Genomic DNA, 18,283 nt, shown 5'->3' on the forward strand with positions numbered 1-18,283 from the left:
CTATGAAGAGAGACTGGGAAGATTGGGTTTGTTTTCCTTGGAGCAGAGGAGGCTGAGGGGGGACATGATTGAGTTGTACAAAATTATGAGGGGCACAGATAGGATGGATACGAAGGAGCTTTTTCCCTTCGTTGAGGGTTCTATAACAAGGGGACATAGATTCAAGGTAAAAGGCGGGAGGTTTAGAGGGGATTTGAGAAAGAACTTTTTCACCCAGAGGGTGGTTGGAGTCTGGAACTCACTGCCTGAAAGGGTTGTGGAGGCAGGAACCCTCACACATTCAAGAAGCATTTGGATGAGCACTTGAAATGCCATAGCATACAAGGCTACGGACCAAATGCTGGAATATGGGATTAGAGTAGACAGGGTTTGATGGCCGGCGCGGACACGATGGGCCGAAAGGCCTCTATCCGTGCTGTATAACTCTATGACTCTATGACTCTAAGATAGATTATGAAAATAAATTAGCAAAAAATATAAAAACAGATAGCAAGAGTTTCTATAGTTATATAAAAAGAAAAAGGGTGGCTAAGGCAAACGTAGGTCCCTTAGAGGATGAGACCGGGAAATTAATGGTGGGAAACATGGAGATGGCAAAAATGCTGAACAAATATTTTGTTTCAGTCTTTACGATAGAGGACACTAATAATATCTCAACAGTGGACAAACAGGGGGCTCTAGGGGGGGAGGGGCTAAATACGATTAAAATCACTAAGGAATTGGTACTCAGTAAAATAATGGGACTCAAGGCGGATAAATCCCCTGGACCTGATGGCTAACATCCTAGGGTCTTGAGGGAAGTGGCAGTAGGGATTGTGGATGCTTTGGTAATAATTTTCCAAAATTCTCTGGACTCGGCAAAGGTCCCGGCAGATTGGAAAACTGCTAATGTAACACCCTTATTTAAAAAGGGTAGTAGGCAGAAGGCTGGAAATTATAGACCAGTTAGCCTAACATCTGTGGTGGGTAAAATTTTGGAGTCTATTATTAAGGAGACAGTAGCGGAACATTTGGATAAACATAATTTAACAGGACAAAGTCAGCATGGCTTTATGAAGGGGATGTCATGTCTGACAAATTTGCTTGAGTTCTTTGAGGACATAACGTACAGGGTGGATAAAGGGGAACCAGTGGACGTAGTGTATTTAGACTTCCAGAAGGCATTCGACAAGGTGCCACATAAAAGATTATTGCTCAAGATAAAGAATCACTGGATTGGGGGTAATATTCTGGCATGGGTGGAGGATTTGTTATCTAACAGGAAGCAGAGAGTTGGGATAAATGGTTCATTCTCGGACTGGCAACCAGTAGCCAGTGGTGTTCCGCAGGGGTCGGTGCTGGGTCCCCAACTCTTTACAATCTATATTAACGATTTGGAGGAGGGGACCGAGTGTAACGTATCAAAGTTTGCAGATGATACAAAGATGGGAGGGAAAGTGGAGAGTGAGGAGGACATAAAAAACCTACAGGGGGATATAGACAGGCTGGGTGAGTGGGCGGAGATTTGGCAGATGCAATACAATATTGGAAAATGTGAGGTTATGCACTTTGGCAGGAAAAATCAGAGAGCAAGTTATTATCTTAATGGCGAGAAACTGGAAAGTACTGCAGTACAAAGGGATCTGGGGGTCCTAGTGCAAGAAAATCAAAAAGTTAGTATGCAGCTGCAGCAGGTGATCAAGAAAGCCAACGGAATGTTGGCTTTTATTGCTCGGGGGATAGAATATAAAAACAGGGAGGTATTGATGCAGTTATATCAGGTATTGGTGAGACCGCACCTGGAATACTGCATACAGTTTTGGTCTCCATACTTAAGAAAAGACATACTTGCTCTCGAGGCAGTACAAAGAATATTCACTCGGCTAAACCCGGGGATGAGGAGAGGTTGAGTAGATTGGGACTCTACTCATTGGAGTTCAGAAGAATGAGAGGCGATCTTATTGAAACATATAAGATTGTGAAGGGTCTTGATCGGGTGGATGCGGTAAGGATGTTCCCAAGGATGGGTGAAACTAGAACTAGGGGGCATAATCTTAGAATAAGGGGCTGCTCTTTCAAAACTGAGATGAGGAGAAACTTCTTCACTCAGAGGGTAGTAGGTCTGTGGAATTTGCTGCCCCAGGAAGTTGTGGAAGCTACATCATTAAATAAATTTAAAACAGAAATCGACAGTTTCCTCGAAGTAAAGGGAATTAGGGGTTACGGGGAGCGGGCAGGAAATTGGACATGAATTTAGATTTGAGGTTAGGATCAGATCAGCCATGATCTTATTGAATGGCGGAGCAGGCTCGAGGGGCCGATTGGCCTACTCCTGCTCCTATTTCTTATGTTCTTATTTGCCTTCCTAATTGCTTGCTGTATCTGTATGGTAACTTTCTGTGTTTCATGTACAAGGACACCCAAATCTCTCTGGACACCAACATTTAATAGTTTCTAACCATTTAAAAAATATTCCGTTTTTCTATTCTTCCTACCAAAGTGAATAACCTCACATTTCCCCACTTCCATGTTCTCCTCTAAGTCACACACAGTCCTAACTTAGACATCTCTGTTCCTTCATCGTTCGTGGGTCATAATACTAGAATTGCCAACTTGTTCAAGTCAGGATAGTGTGTGACTTGGAGAAGAACTTGGAGCTGATGGTTTTGAAGGGTCAGGAGGTGGACCACTCATTGAACAGTACCCAGTCTCTGCCCTAGCCGTGGTAGCCACAGTATTGATTTAACTGGTCCAGTTAAGCTTCTGGTCAATGGTGAACCCCCTCCCCACAAAGTGTTGATGGTAGGGGACTATGCAGTGGTGGTGCTGCTGAAGGTTGAAGGGGGAGGTTGTTGAGTATTCTCATGTTGGAGATGGTCATTACTTGGTACTTATCTGACCAACACCATCGTGGGAGCACCATTGCCATAAGGACTGCAGCAGTTCAAGAAGGCCCAACACCACCTTCTCGGGGGCAATGGGGAGAGGGTGGGGAATAAGTACAGCCTTGCCAACATCTCTCACCTCCCGTGAATAGTTTTTTTAAAAAGCAGATGTCAGCTAAACAGTGGAGCTCCTGTCAGTGTTCTGCTTGAGAATGAATAACTGAGACTGTGGCACAACGAAAGTATCATGGCCGCTTCCTGGGCATTTCCTGTGGTGTATTACCAAAGCATTGTACCTTTGGTCAGGGGAAGATCTGATGGTCATGGATAGTCAAGCGCATGCCTGTATTGTTAAGAGAAAGTGGCCACCACTCCTACACCTTGTTACTCTGGGCCTCGGATAATATTGCTGTACGTAACTCCAATCAAACAATAACAACTGAATTGCTGTATCACCATGGTTACAAAGCGATGGGCCCATTTTTACATTACTGCAGCTGGTCTGAAGAACTAACACTGCTTTGATTGCCCACCCTCTCCAATATCTACCCGACACTCCCTTCAATGTTTTCACGCTAGCCCTTTGCCCTGGGCAGTCCATTCAGATCTTTTGAACAGATTGCCGTCGCCACAGGCTATTGACCATTGCCTCCTGTCCGATAGTGCAGAAGTTAGAGTCCCTGGGGCAAACGCATCTTTTGCCAAAAGGGATTTCTTATTATCTCGCAAAATATTACCTCGGCAGCTTTTTAAATATTTTGATAGCATTGCAATAAAAATAAATTGACTTATAGAATCATAGAATGGTTACGGCACAGAAGGAGGCCATTTGGCCCATCGAGCCTGCGCCGGCTCTCTGCAAGAGCAATCCAACTAGTCTCACTCCCCTGCTCTTTCCCCGTAGCCCTGCAAATTTTTCTCCTTCAGGTAACTATCTAATTCCTTTTTGAAAGCCACAACTGACCCAGCTTCCACCACCCTTTCAGGCAGTTCATTCCAGATCATAACACTCACTGCCTAAAAAAGTTTTCACTCACGTCACCTTTGGTTCTTTTGCCGATCATTTAAATCTGTGTCCTCTGGTTCGCGAGCCTTCCGCCAATGGGAACAGTTTCTCTCTATTTACTCTGTCTAAACCCTTCATGATTTTGAACACTTCTATCAAATCTCCTCTGAACCTTCTCTGCTCTAAGGAGAACAACCCCAGCTTCTCCAGTCTATCCATGTAACTGAGATCCCTCATCCCAGGAACAATTCTAGTAAATCTCCTCTGCACCCTCTCTAAGGCCTTCACATCCTTCCTAAAGTGTGGTGCCCAGAATTGGACACAATACTCCATTTGTGGCCAAGCCAGTGTTTTATAAAGGTTCACTATAACCTCCTTGCTTTTGTACTCTATGCCTCTATTTATAAAGCCCAGGATCTCATGGGCTTTTTTAACTGCTTTCTCAACCTGCCCTGCCACCTTCAACGACCTGTGTACATAGACCCCCAGGTCTCTCTGTACCCCTTTAGAGTTGTACTGTTTAGTTTATATTGCCTTTCCTCGTTCTTCCTACGAAAATGTATCATCTCACACTTCTCAGTGTTAAATTTCATCTGCCACGTGTCCGCCCATTCCACCAGCCTGTCTATGTCCTCTTGAAGTCTATCACTATCCTCCTCACTGTTCACTACACTTTCAAGTTTGTGCCATCTGCAAATTTGAAATTGTGCCCTGTACACCCAAATCCAAGTCATTAATATAAAACAAGAAAAGCAGTGGTCCCAGCACTGACCCCTGGGGAACACCACTGTACACCTCCCTCCAGTCCGAAAAACAACCGTTCACCACTACTCTGTTTCCTGTTACTTAGACAATTTTGTATCCATGCTGCCACTGCCCCTTTTATTCCATGGGCTTCAATTTTATTGACAAGACTACTATGTGGCACTTTATCAAACGCCTTTTGTAAGTCTATATACACCACATCAACTGCTCCCTTATTTCTGTATTTCATATTCTTAGGTCGGTTATTTATTTAGTACCTGTAGCTCCAGCACTGGGCTTGAGTGAGTCCACCTGGACACTTCTTACACCTCTGGTTATGTGGCTTTGGCTGTATCTTCTTCTTTGGTAAAGACAGATGCAAAGTATTCATTTAGTACCTCGGCCATGCCCTCTGCCTCCATGAGTAGATCTCCTTTTTGGTCCTTAATCGGCTCCAACCGTCCTCTTATTTATTATTTATATGCCTATTGAAGACTTTTGGATTCCCTTTTACATTAGCTGCCAGTCTATTCTCATATTCTCTCTTTGCCCCTCTTATTTCCTTTTTCACTTCTCTGAACTTTCTATACTCAGCCTGGTTCTCATTTGTATTAACAACTTGACATCTGTCATACACCTCCTTTTTCTGCTTCATCTTGCTCTCTATCTCTTTCGTCATCCAGGGAGCTCTGGCTTTGGTTGTCCTACCTTTCCCCCTCATGGGAATGTACCCAGACTGTACCCGAACCATCTCTTCTTTAAAGGCCGCCCATTGTTCAATTTTGCCTGCCAATCTGTGAATCCAATTTACCCGGGCCAGATCCGTTCTCAACCCAATGAAATTGGCCCTCCTCCAATTAAGTGTTTTTACTCTAGATTGCTCTGTGTCCTTTTCCATAACTAATCTAAACCTTATGATACTATGATCACTGTTTCCTAAATGTTCCCCCACTGACACTTGCTCCACTTGACCCACCTCATTCCCCAGAACCAGGTCCAGCAATTCCTCCTTCCTCATAGGGCCGGAAACAAACTGATCAAGAAAGTCCTCCTGAACCCACTTCAGAAATTTTTCTCTTTCTTTGCCCTTTACTCTATTACTATCCCAGTCTATATTAGGGTAGTTGAAGTCCCCCATTATCACTACTGTATGGTCCTTGCACCTCTCTGTAATTTCCCTGCAAATTTACTCCTCTATATTCTTCCCACTAGTTGGTGATCTATAGAATACACCCAGTAGTGTAATGGCACCTCTATTGTTTCTTAACTCTAACCAAATAGATTCTGTCCTTGACCTCCAGGACATCCTCTCTCTCCAGCACTGCAATATTCTCCTTAATCAATACTGCCACCCACCCTCCTCCTTTTTCTCCTTCTCTATCTTTCCTGAACACCTTGTATCCAGGAATATTTAGTACCCAATCCTGCCCTTTTTTGAGCCAGGTCTCCATTATCGCTATGACATCAGATTCCCATGTGGCTATTTGTGCCTGGAGCTCACCAACCTTATTCACCACACTTTGTGTGTTTACACACATGCACTCTAAACCTATCCTAGACCTTCTCGTATTCTCTCTTAGTCTAACCCCACTTAATACTGTACTATTTCTTACTCTAGTGCTATTTATCCCTCCCACTCCTCTATGCATCTTGTTTCTCCTTTCTAATGCTACATCCTGGTGCCCATCCCCCTGCCAAATTAGTTAAAACCCTCCCCCACAGCACCAGCAAACCTCCCCGTGAGGACATAGGGCCCGGCTCTGTTGGGGTGTAACCCGTCCGGCCTGTACGGGTCTCACCTCCCCCAGAACCGGTCCCAATGTCCCAGGAATCTAAAGCCCTTCCTCCTACACCATCTCTCCAGCCACTCATTCATCTGCTCTATCCTCCTATTTCTATACTCACTCGCTCAAGGCACTGGGAGTAATCGGAGATTACTACCTTTGAGGTCCTGTTCTTTAATCTTTTTCCTAGCTCCCTAAAATCTACCTGCAGGACCTCATCCCTCTTGCTATGTTGTTGGTATCAATATGGATCACGACCTCTGGCTGTTCCCCCTCCCCCTCCAAAATGTTCTGCAGCCGCTCAGTAACATCCTTGATCCTGGCACCAGGGAGGCAACATACCATCCTGGACTCACGTCTACGGCCTCAGAAATGCCTGTCTGTTCCCCTAACTATGGAATCCCTTATCACTATCGCTCTCCTGATCTTCCTGCTCCCCCCCCTCCCCGTACAGTTGAGCCACCCATGCTGCTGTGGACTTGGCTCTGACTATATTCTCCAGAGCAACCTTCTCCCTCACCAGCACTCAGAACTGAATACCGGTTAGAGAGTGAGATGTACTCAGGTGATTCCTGAACTACCTACCTGGTCCTCCTTCTCTGCTTGGTGGTCACCCAGTTCCTCTTTGCCTATACTCTCTTCAGCTGCAGGTGACCACCTCCTGAAATGTGCTAACCATGAAATTCTCAGCCTCGCGGATGCACTGCAGTGACTCCAGCTGCTGCTCAAGGTCCGAAACCCGGAGCTCGAGCTCCTCCAGCTGGCGACACTTCCTGCACATGTGGTTGTCCAGGACACGGGAGGCGCCCTGGAGTTCCCACGTGGCACAGGCCGTGCATTTGATGGGTCTGAGCTGCCCTGCCCTGCCTCTATTTATTAGATTACTAAATAAACTTAACAAAAATAAACTAAAGACTAAAAAAACACTCACCGATCAGCTACTCACCAATCAGTTCCATCCCTTGTGCTGACGTCACTTGAGGTTTATTCCATGCTCCCTGGGCCTCGCTCTTTGCCTGCTCCGACCCTCCGACCCTCCGACCCTCCGACCCTCCGACCCTCCGACCCTCCGACCCTCCGACCCTCCGACCCTCCGACTCTCCGACCCTCCGACCCTCCGACCCTCCGACGCTCCGACCCTCCGACCCTCCGACCCTCCGACGCTCCGACCCTCCGACCCTCCGACCCTCCGACCCTCCGACCCTCCGACGCTCCGACCCTCCGACCCTCCGACCCTCCGACCCTCCGACCCTCCGACGCTCCGACCCTCCGACCCTCCGACCCTCCGACGCTCCGACGCTCCGACCCTCCGACCCTCCGACCCTCCGACCCTCCGACCCTCCGACGCTCCGACCCTCCGACCCTCCGACGCTCCGACGCTCCGACCCTCCGACGCTCTGACCCTCCGACCCTCCGACCCTCCGACGCTCTGACCCTCCGACGCTCCGACGCTCCGACCCTCCGACCCTCCGACCCTCCGACGCTCCGACGCTCCGACCCTCCGACGCTCCGACCCTCCGACGCTCCGACCCTCCGACCCTCCGACCCTCCGACGCTCTGACCCTCCGACGCTCCGACGCTCCGACCCTCCGACCCTCCGACGCTCCGACCCTCCGACGCTCCGACCCTCCGACCCTCCGACCCTCCGACGCTCTGACCCTCCGACGCTCCGACGCTCCGACCCTCCGACCCTCCGACCCTCCGACCCTCCGACCCTCCGACGCTCCGACCCTCCGACGCTCCGACCCTCCGACCCTCCGACCCTCCGACGCTCTGACCCTCCGACGCTCCGACCCTCCGACCCTCCGACGCTCCGACGCTCCGACGCTCCGACGCTCCGACCCTCCGACCCTCCGACCCTCCGACCCTCCGACGCTCCGACCCTCCGACGCTCCGACGCTCCGACCCTCCGACCCTCTGACCCTCCGACGCTCCGACCCTCCGACCCTCCGACGCTCCGACCCTCCGACGCTCCGACGCTCCGACCCTCCGACGCTCCGACGCTCCGACCCTCCGACGCTCCGACCCTCCGACGCTCTGACTCTCCGACCCTCCGACCCTCCGACGCTCCGATTCTCCGACCCTCCGACCCTCCGACCCTCCGACGCTCCGACGCTCCGATTCTCCACCCTCGGTTTCTCGCAGGTCTGCGCTCGCTCTGGATTCCGGGCTCCCAAATAATGGGAAATTGCAACGCACAGTGTGCGTGGAAGCAATTTAAGGTGTTTAACTTTCAAGAGTGAGGGCAACATTTGGATTTCAGTTGGTGCAATAGTTTTACAAATAAAAAGTACGACAGTCAACCGATCATTAATATTTAATCAATTAACATAGAAACATAGAAAGTAGGAGCAGGAGCAGGCCATTCGGCCCTTCGAGCCTGCTCCGCCACTCAATATGATCATGGCTGATCCTCTATCTTAATACCATATTCCCGCTCTCTCCCCGTAGCCCTTGATGCCTTTTGTGTCTAGAAATCTATCCAGCTCCTTCTTAAATATATTCAGTGACTTGGCCTCCACAGCCTCCTGTGGTAGAGAATTCCACAGGTTCACCACCCTCTGAGTGAAGAAATTTCTCCTCATCTCAGTCCTAAATGTCCTACCCCATATCCTGAGACTGTGACCCCTCGTTCTGGACCCCCCAGCCAGGGCAAACATCCTCCCTGTGTCCAGTCTGTCTAGCCCTGTCAGAATTGTATACGTTTCAATGAGATCCCCTCTCATTTTTCTAAACTCTAGTGAATACAGGCCGAGTCGACCCAATCTCTCCTCATACAACAGTCCTGCCATCCCAGGAATCAGTCTGGTGAACCTTTGCTGCACTCCTTCTATGGCAAGTATATCCTTTCTTAGGTAAGGAGACCAAAACTGCACACAGTACTCCAGGTGTGGTCTCACCAAGGCCCTGTATAACTGCAGTAAGACATCCTTGCTCCTGTACTCAAATCCTCTTGCAATGAAGGCCAACATACCATTTGTCTTCCTAACTACTTGCTGCACCTGCATGTTTGCTTTCAGTGACTGGTGTACAAGGACACCCAGGTCCCTTTGTACATCAACATTTCCCAATCTATCACCATTTAAATAATACTCTGCCTTTCTGTTTTTCCTTCCGAAGTGGATAACTTCACATTTATCCACATTATACTGCATCTGCCATGTATTTGCCCACTCACTCAACTTGTCTAAATCGCCTTGAAGCCTCTTTGCATCCTCCTCACAACTCACAATTCCACCTAGTTTTGTGTCATCAGCAAACTTTGAAATATTACATTTGATTCCCTCGTCCAAATCATTGATCTATATTGTGAATAGCTGGGGCCCAAGCACTGATCCCTGCGGTACCCCACTAGTCACAATCTGCCAACCTGAAAAAGACCCGTTTATTGCTACTCTCTATTTCCTGTCTGTTAACCGATTTTCAATCCATGCCGGTATATTACCCCCAATCCCATGTGCCATGTCCCATAACACTAGCATTAAAGCATCATTTTTAAAATTTAATATCATTCTATTTTTTTCCCTGATAACTAACAAAAACATCAGCCTCCAATTCCCTTTTGTCGATGTATTTGCTTTCCACAAGTTCTAATTAGTTTTACACAGCCACTAAATGGGATTTGATTTCGCCATTGAAGTTTACATAAGCTCGGGTTCAGGTGGGGATCACATGTACATTTAATATCTTGCTCATACGGTCACATGCCAGCCATAAATTTGAAAGCAGGTTTGTGGATGGCTGTTTAGGCACGATCACAACTTTCTGGATAGTTCATGAGTATGGAGTTTGGAGTCTATTGTGTGCTGGGGTGAGGGGCTGGTCATTCTGCCTTGCTCTTTCTAGGGAGAGTTGGGGTGGGGGGGTGGGGAATCTCTGTGGGTGTGAGTGGGACCACAGGCCTCTTTGAAACAATCTAACAGCTTCAACAAGGAACGCGTTGTCAGATCTGAGTCATCAATAGGTATTGGGGAATGAATGTTTAATACATTGTGACTTTAGGAAATGTTATAGAAACCAATTAAATAATAAAACACTTGGGATTTGGTTAAACATATTCCTCCATAAAGCATCTGCTTTCTTCTCATTTGCAAACTAACTGATTACCATTTCAGATTTTGTTTTGTGAAGGAAGGCTGGAAAGGTCTTGACAATTGGAGTCGAGTTGAGGGGAGGTTGAGAGTTCATTCTTTGTAACAACTGCTAAGGTTCATAAATGAATCTGAGAAATGGATGTGAAGTGACCAGAATTCACAACTGAAAGTCACTGCACATTGAGTGTATTTACACTACAGGCTCAGTGTTGCTCCGAAGAGGAGCACACTCAGTGTGAAACTTGAGTTGTGGAAATCTGGAGTTAGGGCCCTGGCCTGCCTGTAGGGTGAGGCAAAGTTATCCAGCCTCCTTCAGGGCCTTCTGCCTGCTGCTGGAGGTTCTGAAGCCCAAAGATCACCCTGGGGAGGGAAGAATATAAACTTGCCTGCAGCCAGACGAGATCTTTGGATTTCCCCCCCGCTCCTCTCGGACCTTCCCGTCTGTAGATGGTCTCGGAACAAGCCCAACTGCCAGCTTTCTGATACGCCCCTGCATTTGGATAGCCCATGGGCGGACATAAAGGAAAGCGAGGCAGGAGGGCTGGGAATGCCTCTCCCGCACCATTAGGATGGGAACACTGGACCTGCTCCTACTGCAGCTCCAGGCCCGGCGATGCCCACCTGGGGCAGCCCAAGAAATTCCGGTGTTGGCGTAAGAGGTTCCCACCTCCTGTTCCTCTGAGAGTTGAGCGTTTCCTAGGCACAACAAAAGGGAGAATCGGCCCTGTCATCCTCACCTGCTCCGATTCACAAGACAAGGTTGTGAGTCTGCGTCACAATGACCTCCAGACACCGCCTGGATCAGGGACAGCTCTTCCCGTGGAAGTGTAGATCATCACAGTATGAAGCTTTCATGCTACTGGATCCTGCTAAGCTACTGCAGGAGACATCCGCCACATCAGACGGTGCGTGTGCACCAGGGGAGTGATAACCACTGTGTTTGCAAAGGACAACATCTTCATCACTATTCCTGTGGAAAAGAGACATCAGTTGGACAGGATGCACAGCTTTCATCAGGTGAGGTGGATGACGAAAGGGGCATATGACAGATGTCAGGTTGATAACACAAGTGAGGACCAGGCTGAGTATAGAAAGGAGAAGTGAAAAAGGAAAGAAGAGGGGCAAAGAGAGAATATGAGAATAGACTGCCGGCCAACATAAAAGGGAATCCAAAAGTCTTCTATAGGCATATAAATAGTAAATGGGTAGTAAGAGGAAGGGTGCAGCCGATTAGGGACCAAAAAGGAGATCTACACATGGAGGCCGAGGGCATGGCTGAGGTACTAAATAAGTATTTTGCATCTGTCTTTACCAAGGAAGAAGATATGGCCAAAGTCATAGTAAAAGTGGATGTAGTTGAGATACTGGATGGGCTAAACATTGATAAAGAGGAGGTATTAGAAAGGCTGTACATAAAGTAGATAAGTCACCCGGTCCGGATGTGATGCATCCTAGGTTGCTGAGGGAAGTAAGGGTGGAAATTGCAGAGGTACTGGCCATAATCTTCCAAACATCCGTAGATACGCGGGTGGTGCCAGAGGACTGGAGAATTGAAAATGATAAACCCTTGTTCAAAAAAGGGTGTAAGGATAAACCCAGCAACTACAGGCCAGTCAGTTTAACCTCGGTGGTAGGGAAACTTTTAGAAATGATAATCCAGGACAGAATTAACAGTCACTTGGACAAATGTGGATCAATAAAGTAAAGCCAGCATGGATTTGTTAAAGGCAAATCATGTTTAACTAACTTAATTGAGTTTTTTGATGTGGTAACAGAGATGATTAATGTGGGCAATGCGGTTGATGTGGTGTATATGGACTTCCAAAAGGCATTTGTTAAAGTGCCACATAATAGGCTTGTTGGCAAAATTGAAGCCCATGGAATAAAAGGGACAGTGGCAGCATGGATACGAAATTGACTAAGTGACAGGAAATAGAGAGTAGTGGTGAACGGTTGTTTTTTGGACTGGAGGGAGGTGTACAGTGATGTTCCCCAGGGGTCAGTGCTGGGACCACTGCTTTTCTTGATATATATTAATGACTTGGACTTGGGTGTACAGGGCACAATTTCAAAATTTGCAGATGACACAAAACTTGGAAGTGTAGTGAACAGTGAGGAGGATAGTGATAGACTTCAAGAGGATATAGACAGGCTGGTGGAATGGGCAGACTGGCCTCCTTCTGTGCTACAACGATTCTATGATTCTATGAGTTTAAAGAGTCACACGTGGAACCCATGTGGGTATCAGGTCGTCTTCGTATCAACTCCATAGCCTTCATGAAAGGAAAGGGTTGACAATCAATATTCAGGTGGTATCTGACCATAGAAACCTCATCATGTACATCAGTGGCCGTTATCCAGGAAGCTGCCTTGTGTCACAGCCCAGGTACCTGACAATATTTGAAGGAAGAGAAACACTGGGTGGATTGCTCTGAGGAGAATGGGACACTGTCCTCTGCATCCAAGGCTGCCGACCTCACTGAGAAACACTCTCTGACAGCAGAGGAGAGCCTCAGTCTGGACACCTCAGCATTGGTTTGCTGTTTCTTGAGCTGCAGAACAAGCCGCGCCTCTAGCCAAGCTGTTCCAGTACAGCTACAACACTGGCATCTACCCGACAATGTGGAAAATTGCCCAGATGTGTCCTGTCCACAAAAAGCAGGACAAATCCAATCCGGCCAATTACCGCCCCATCAGTCTACTCTCAATCATCAGCAAAGTGATGGAAGGTGTCGTCGACAGTGCTATCAAGCGGCACTTACTCACCAATAACCTGCTCACCGATGCTCAGTTTGGGTTCCACCAGGACCACTCAGCTCCAGACCTCATTGCAGCCCTTGGTCCAAACATGAACAAAAGAGCTGAATTCCAGAGGTGAGGTGAGAGTGACTGCCCTTGACATCAAGGCAGCATTTGACCGAGTGTGGCACCAAGGAGCCCTAGTAAAATTGAAGTCAATGGGAATCAGGGGGAAAACTCTCCAGTGGCTGGAGTCATACCTAGCACAAAGGAAGGTGGTAGTGGTTGTTGGAGGCCAATCATCTCAGCCCCAGGGCATTGCTGCAGGAGTTCCTCAGGGCAGTGTCCTCGGCCCAACCATCTTCAGCTGTTTCATCAATGACCTTCCCTCCATTCATAAGCTCGGAAATGGGGATGTTCGCTGATGACTGCACAGTGTTCAGTCCCATTCGCAACCCCTCAAATAATGAAGCAGTCCGTGCCCGCATGCAGCAAGACCTGGAAAACATCAAGGCTTGGGCTGATAAGTGGCAAGTAACATTTGCGCCAGACAAGTGCCAAGCAATGACCATCTCCAACAAGAGAGAGTCTAACCACCTCCCTTTGACATTCAACGGCATTACCATCGCCGAATCCCCCACCATCAACATCCTGGGGGTCACCATTGACCAGAAACTTAACTGGACCAGCCACATAAATACTGTGGCTACGAGAGCAGGTCAGAGGCTGGGTATTCTGTGGCAAGTGACTCACCTCCTGACTCCCCAAAGCCTTTCCACCATCTACAAGGCACAAGTCAGGAGTGTGTTGGAATACTCTCCACTTGCCTGGATGAGTGCAGCTCCAACAACACTCAAGAAGCTCGATACCATCCAGGAAAAAGCAGCCCGCTTGATTGGCACCCCATCCACCACCCTAAACATTCACTCCCTTCACCACCAGCGCACAGTGGCTGCAGTGTGTACCATCCACAGGATGCACTGCAGCAACTTGCCAAGGCTTCTTCAATAGCACCTCCCAAACCCTTGACCTCTCCCACCTAGAAGGACAAGAGCAGCAGGTACGTGGGAACAACACCACCTGCACGTTCCCCTCCAAGTCACACACCATCCCGACTTGGAAATATATCGCCGTTCCTTCATCGTCGCTGGGTCAAAATCCTGGAACTCCCTTCCTAACAGCACTGTGGGAGAACCGTCACCACACGGACTGCAGTGGTTCAAGAAGGCGGCTCACCACCACCTTCTCAAGGACAATTAGGGATGGGCAATAAATGCTGGTCTTGCCAGCGACGCCCACATCCCATGAACAAATAAAAAAAAGCTTAGGCACAGTGAAAGAGTGTGTGCAAAAGGGTAATAGTTGTGCACAATGTTCAAAATGATACCTCCCAGAGGGGATAGGTGTGTGCCATGCTTGATGGGGGCCCCACAGGAAATGTGTACAAAAATGAGGAGCACACTTACCTTTGTCTTATTCAGACAGCAGCAAACTTCTTCCTCATTCGCAGCCAGGTACGGTTGGTGACCTCCCTCTGTTCAGCTGACATCTGTGCTTTTACTAGAGGGTGTCCCTTCGGCCCCAAACAAAGCCACTCGCCTTTGTTACACCTCCTGCAGCAGGACCTCCAATTCTACAGCATTGACGCCCACATGTCTCCACTTTTCCATTGTGAAAACTTGTCCTCTTTTCTGCCACCCACAAAACTTCCCCTTTAATGGTGAGCTGCAGCCCTTTAAGACATGCTGCCTTGCCAGATTCCCCAACCAAGTGTGCGCCAGACTCAGCTCTGTGAGCAAGAGTCTCATGAACCAGTAGCTTATTCAAATTCGGTGGAGGGGCTCCATGTCCATGTTCCGAGCTGCCACCGCAGCTGGACTTGTGACTGTGGACCAGTTCAGGCCCATTTTTGCCTGATTTGCTAAACTGGGGCTGATACCTAGATCACCAGTGTAAACTGAAACCACTTCTCACGGTCACTACACTTGTACCGTAGCTACTTCCTGATTGACATTTTTTTAAAAAAGGGTCCTAAAGACAACTGGGACCGTGCATGTTCGCAATTCATGTAGATTCCTAGCTAAAGCTGACCATGTGGTTCAACTCCATCAATACTTCATGGACAACTCTAATTCTAGCAGGACCCAGTGGACAAGATGGCTTCCACCCTGTGCCTAAACATCTGAGTGAGCTGCCTACAGTTTCGGAGACCCAAGGCTTGGCTCTGAGAGACCCACACAAACAATGAACTATATCTAGCACAAAGGTGCAGCTGGGGTTGTTCTCCTTAGAGCAGAGAAGTTTGAGAGGAGATTTGATCGAGGTGTTCATAATCATGAAGGGTCTAGACAGGGTAGATAGAGAGAAACTGTTCCCATTGGCAGAAGGGTCGAGAATCAGAGGACATAGATTTAAGGTGATTGGCAAAAGAACCAAAGGTGACATGAGGAAAAACATTTTTACACAGTGAGTGGTTAGGATCTGGAATGCACTGCCCGAGGGGGTGGTGGAGGCAGATTCAATCATGGCTTTCAAAGGGGAGCTGGATAAATACTTGAAGGGAAAAAATTTGCAGGGCTTCGGGGAATGGGCGGGGGAGTGGGACTAGCTGGATTGTTCTTGCAAAGAGCCGGCAAGAACTCGATGGGCCAAAGGGCCTCCTTCTGTGCTGTAACCATTCTATGATTCTATGATTCGATAGGCAAGAGGTCCTTCGGATTAACCACAATTATGGCTCAGTTGGTTGCCCTCTCAGCTCTGAGTCAGAAGGTTGTAGGTTCAAACCCCACTCCAGAGACTTGAACGCATAATCTAGGCTGACACTTCATTTCAGTACTGAGGGAGTGCTGTAGTGTTGGAGGTGCCATCTTTCAGATGAGACATTAAACTATAAGGCTCTGCCTACCTATTGTGGTGGGTGTAAAAGATCCCATGGCACTATATTGAAGAAGAGCAGGGGAGTTCTCCCCTGTGTCCTGGCCAATATTTATCCCTCAACCAACATCACTAAAAGAGATGATCTAATCATTATCGTTTTACTGTTTGTGGGACCTTGCTGTTTGCACTGCTGTGCTTCCTACATTACGACAGTAATTACACTTCAAAAGTAATTAATTGGCTGTAGAGCGCATTGAGACATCCTGAGGTCGTGAAAGACACTATATAAATACAAGTCTTTCTTTCAATAATATTGCTGTAGAGTTATCCTTTAACCACATGTCTAAATTAAAAGGGCCTCAAGCCCTTTCCGCCTCTTTAGAACAGAAACTGTTAGTGTGGACTCTCCCACTGCTAAACAGACCATCTGTCACCAATTCAATCAGTAATGAAAAGACCATTTGCCATTATCACTAAAGAAATCATTGGCTGTAATTACATTAAGATGGTGTTTGAAATGTGAAGCAGATTATTTTTGTGGTAAACATTCTTAGTTTGTGGCTCCCATTTTTTTTAAAGTTAATTTTCTTCTGCCTGCGTTTATTTCATGTAACATTCCCATGTCTCTCCTGCTTTTAAACCAGGCTCTAGAAGGTGAGGAAAATGGGTATTAAGTTGACAATCCTTCTGATTTCCCCCCTCGCCTTTATCTCCAGTGTATTCCCTGGACAAATCTCCACGATCTGGAATTGGTAATGAGAATTCTCGTTTAAAAACAGTGGAGAAGATTGTGCTGTTAAAGGGATTGGCATTTCTTAAAGGGTATGAGCACCATGGGAGGAAGCAAAGGAATGGATGAAAATGTTGATGACATTGTAAGCACCAGATTCTGGGAATGATCTGGGAAATCAAGAGTGAACTGGAAAGGAGTGAAGCTGGAGCAGTCAAATGGAACAGTAAGAGATTCTCCCAGTTATAGAGCAGTGAGAGGGCTAGCACACGGGGAACGGAGATCGCTGAAAGATGCAAACTGAGATTGAACTATTATATAGAATTACATAGAATGTACAGCACAGAAACAGGCCATTCGGCCCAACTGGTCTATGCTGGTGTTTATGCTCCACACGAGCCTCCTCCCTCCCTACTTCATCTCACCCTATCAGCATATCCTTCTATTCCTTTCTCCCTCATGTGTTTATCTAGCTTCCCCTTAAATGCATCTATGCTATTCGCCTCAACTACTCCTTGTGGTAGCTTAAAGTGAGAATATAAAACAACATGTGGTTGTACTGGAACTGCGGGCAAGCACTGTGATCACCTTAGAAACTATTTCCGCTGGCAGAAGGGTTGGCAACCAGAGGACACAGATCCCAGATAATTGGCAAAAGAATCAGAGGAGAACTCCTCCTACGCAGAGAGCTGGCACGATCCGGAATGCACTGCCTGAAAGGATGGTGGAAGCAGACCCACCAGCAACATTCACAGGGGAATCGGACATACGCTCGAAAACGTGAAAAAAAATTGACCTACTGGAAGTTTTTGCTACCAAAACCTCGTCAAAACCTTATCAAAACATTTGACTAAGTTGGTCTGGCTTGACTTCCCTTTAGTGAAGTCCACATTGGCTCTTACCAAGTAGTTCATATCTCCCTAACCATTCTCCATTCCTCCTAAAACCTGCCTTCCCAAAGTTTAATGCTGCTGTTGCTCTTTTCTTTCCCTTTTCTTACTCTTCATTCAGTGTTCCCCAGTTGGACACCACCTCAGGATCTGCCAGATTGTCCTCATTCTTAGTCAACATTCGGTCAATTAGAGCCTCATTGTCAGTCCCCTCGATAACATGTAGCAGCTCCTTATCTCATCCAGAAATGACTGACTTTGTTTAGTCCTAACATTAGCCAAACCCTTCTCAGTACCCACCCCCACCTCTTGTGTGCGCGCTGCCCAAGTCCATATCTGCACCTGGAGTCATTACGGTAATGAGGTGAACGTGCAAAATTAGGTGCAAATAGCACACTGCTATTTGTGTCAGTGCAAAATCCGTTTCCAATCATTTGGGAGTAAAATGCACCAACGTCAGAACATTTAGACTACCGTGTCCAGTCAACGCGGAACAGCTTTGAATAAAGGAAACAAAATGTTGAGCTGCACAGGATTATCATCCTGAAGCTGTAT

At 47.5% G+C, this 18,283-nt stretch overlaps 1 protein-coding gene across 5 annotated transcripts in view; it reads left to right on the top strand.

Annotated features, from left to right (window-relative positions):
• Positions 1-18,283, top strand: part of LOC137344773 (SH2B adapter protein 2-like) — a 566,922-nt gene that overhangs the window by 533,569 nt on the left and 15,070 nt on the right. The window lies entirely within an intron of this gene.

This window comes from Heptranchias perlo, chromosome 28, assembly GCF_035084215.1.
Source record: "Heptranchias perlo isolate sHepPer1 chromosome 28, sHepPer1.hap1, whole genome shotgun sequence".
NCBI lineage: Eukaryota > Metazoa > Chordata > Chondrichthyes > Hexanchiformes > Hexanchidae > Heptranchias > Heptranchias perlo.